This window comes from Ixodes scapularis, unplaced genomic scaffold (assembly GCF_016920785.2).
Source record: "Ixodes scapularis isolate PalLabHiFi unplaced genomic scaffold, ASM1692078v2 PGA_scaffold3__209_contigs__length_174095766, whole genome shotgun sequence".
In the NCBI taxonomy this organism is placed as follows: domain Eukaryota; kingdom Metazoa; phylum Arthropoda; class Arachnida; order Ixodida; family Ixodidae; genus Ixodes; species Ixodes scapularis.
In genome coordinates, this window is record NW_024609868.1 from 10,658,170 (window position 1) to 10,661,715 (window position 3,546).

The window sequence follows — 3,546 nt, forward strand, 5'->3', positions numbered from 1 at the left end:
AAGACCAACTTGTAGATGGCGGCAAGTGTGTCAGCAGCGTGAGTGTGTTTCAAAATGCTCATAGGTGGGGCCACTGAAGTGGCTTGGTCAGTGCACGTTGCCGTCTTGTTTTGAGGCGCGAAATTTGAATATATAAAATTACGTTTAAAAAAAAGTTGATTAGTTTGTATTGCTAGCCACTATGGGGGCACGGAGTTTCTTCAATCACTCCAACAGTTGGAATAAACCATCAATTTAGAACAACTGTTGAAAGTGCTAAAATGTCTGATATACACCAGCCCACTTGTGTCCTTACGTCCTGCACATAAACAATGTTTGCTCCCTTCAGCCCAGCTGGAAAGCTACCATGGGGAATCCCCTATTCACCCTTAATAAAGCTCCAATAAAATCGCAATAAAGTCGCAAATAGAAAGACAAAGAAAAAATGGCGTAGCAGGATTTAACCGAATATGATCACACACTCTGCTGTTGCGTTTTCTGCCTCACCAACACCGCTGACGTCCTATGTGTCATCACTCACTACTGCCACGGTCACTGCGTCGCAGTCACGCCGTACATATAAATGCGGAAATATCACGCTCTTTAACTTATAACCCAACCGATGACCACCTTTCGTGGCAATGCAGTCAAAGGCACGGGCACGCGAGCCCTCTCCCACTTTGAACGGGCTGAACAAAGCTGTGCGCGAGCTCTCCTCCTCTCCTCGGACACACCAAGAAACGCGAACTTTAGATCTGCATCGGTACGAACTAGGTTCTACGCACGTAATCACATGGTGCCAGCTACGCCCGATAACTTGCATATTTTATGGTCCGATGAATCACAACTCACCTTGATCTTCATAAATTCCCTTTACAAGAAGAACACTGAGGAAGCGATGTTTCTCTTTATCAGGTGACACACGTCGGCCACGTGGAGCCTTTTGTTTCTTTTTACTGCCGAAAAGATAACAAACTCTAAGGAACAAACTGTAGGTGCCAGTGGATAAAAAAAATTACACTGGCTCTATCGTGCTGACAAGGATCGAGGAACGCAGAATCCGTCGTGAATCAGCTGGACAGATGTTGTGTGTCTGTGTGACGTCACGTGACGTCACGGTGTCACGTGCACGTTGACGTCACAGAGTCACGTAGCCTCATGACGTCTCGTCGTCGCATGACTGCAACGTAATACGAAGGACTGGAAAGTCACGTGGCGCCATGAACTCACGATGACGTTTGGTGTCACGTGACAAAATCAGCCCTTCGTTACTGTTTTCTTACAGTATTCAACCAATAAGATTTGCGAAAAAAAAAAAACTTAAAATTCATGTTCGCGAGCTGACGTGATATAATGCATAGCTCGTAAATTTCTGCAACGGGTTTGTTCTATTACTCCGTACGCAGCAGCGATGACGTCAAGGGGAACTGTCCAACCGATTACGAATATGTATATATATTCGCAATATTTTGAGAATTAGATCAGCCTCCAGATTAGCCTGCTCGACCGATTAATTAATCGAAAGAAAGGTCACCTATCAATCGACTAAAATATTTTAGTCGCTGGACAGCCTTATTTGGAAGTGCTGATGCCAGCCTCGAGTAGCGTATCACAAGATGCAGTGGGTAAATAAAAAATAAAAACAAAACTTTTTTTTTTTTTTTTTGAGGGAGAGGGGGGGGGGGAAGAGAAGAATGATGTTAAACTAAACATTTTTAAACACTTGCGCAACCCGTAGGGGGAACACAGCGATAGCTGAGGTGTGACGTCGGAGTTGCTGGTGCCATTTCGTAGCAGACGGACTGAATGAACGGTAAAGGTGCGAGCGCGTACCATGGAGTAGACCGTTTCGTATTCATCCGAATAACAAACCGAACGAAAATTCCATAGCGTTTTGAAACCAGCATTTCAGCTACCTGCGTAAGGAGGGAGCGTGTTTTTGGATGTCACTTCGGTACAAATAGTCACGCATGCCAAACGAAAAGAGCCGAATAAACAGGGACGAGGAAGTAGACAAGGCGAAGTGCACTCTCAAATGAAGGTTTGTTGAAACAAGCGCACACTACCATCGTTCTGGCTATTTGTTTGGGACATTAAACTCTGTCTATGTCAGGCGAATTGGCGGAGCACTAATACACTGGCTTTCCTCTCGCTTTTTGATGCAGAATGTATCGTTAAAGTTCTAAGACAGTTTTATCTGCGTATCTCCCGAGAGGTGTTGTTGGTCCTAATTCTGGGTCACGTGGGCGCCTATCCCAATGCAATGCCAGATTGCCCGGTGGAAACTGTTTGACTGACCGTGCATGTTATCTTGCTACCATGCATAAGCATGCATTTGATCTTGCTTGTTTGTTATCCTGTTATCAGCGGCCCGGCCCGTGGAATGTTTTGGCGGAGGGGCGAAAATGGCCCGCGTTGATATGGAACGCGCTAGACGGCGCGAAATCGCGAAGTGTCCCACTCACAACTATCGCTGTAATATCGCTTCAAAAAAAAAAAAGTAATCAAGGATAGGACGACGGGCAGGCGATCACTTTTTCCAAAGAATGTGGTCATCTGCCTTTCTTCAACTTTTTTTCTTATTTTTACTTATCAAAATAATCACTTGAGTTAACACACGAATGTTTTTGCCAACCCAGCGCAGATAGCACCGTGCCTCCTCGCGTAGTGATCGCATCTAATCTTTTCTGACGAAATCAGTAAAAAAAATCGCTTCTCAAAGAATTAGGTGCGCAAGCAAGCATCCGAAGTAATAGACATAACGCAACAACTTTTAAAAAATGTGTTTTTATATTATTTAAAATTTAAGACTGCCAACGGCATCTGAGGTGCATCTTCGCTGAAAATGAGTATCGTTGCAAAATAGTCCTCGTATAGGTCGGCAAATAGCACAGGAAAACCCGATTTACCTCCGTCTCTTTCTTGATTTACTCTTAAAGCTCAGAGGAAGTAATAAAAAAAAAATACCGGTGTAATCAAATGCACTATGCGCGGCCGGCACGGAGTTATGCTGTAAAATGTTACGTCTGGCATATGATATGATATACTATAATATAATAAAATATAAGACAATATAATATATTATAATATAACATAATAAAATATAAGTTAATATAACATATTATAATATAACCTAATATCATGCAACATATATAATATTTCAGGATATAAAGTAACTTTCGATAATTTAACTCCCTTACGGGCCCTCGAGTAAGAATAAAATTGGCGGGCAGAACTGAGGCAAAGATGGAGAAGACAGCGTGCGGGAGCGTCAGAACGAAATAGAATGTACAGTCTCCGGCGATATGAAAGACCCACTGGGAGCGCGTGGCCGAGGCGGTGGCTGGCGGGGGCGCTGCGAGCGCTCCGGGCAGTTCCGTTCTGCTTCGAGGGGAGGACACTCTCTCGGGGCTCAGCTAAAGCGCGCGCTTATCAGTTTGTGCTGAGCCCCGAGTGAGCGTCCTCCCCTCGAAGCAGATTGGAATTGCCCGGAGCGCTCGTAGCGCCCCCGCCAGCCACTGCCTCGGCCACGCGCTCCCAGTGGGTCTTTCATATCGCCGGAGACTG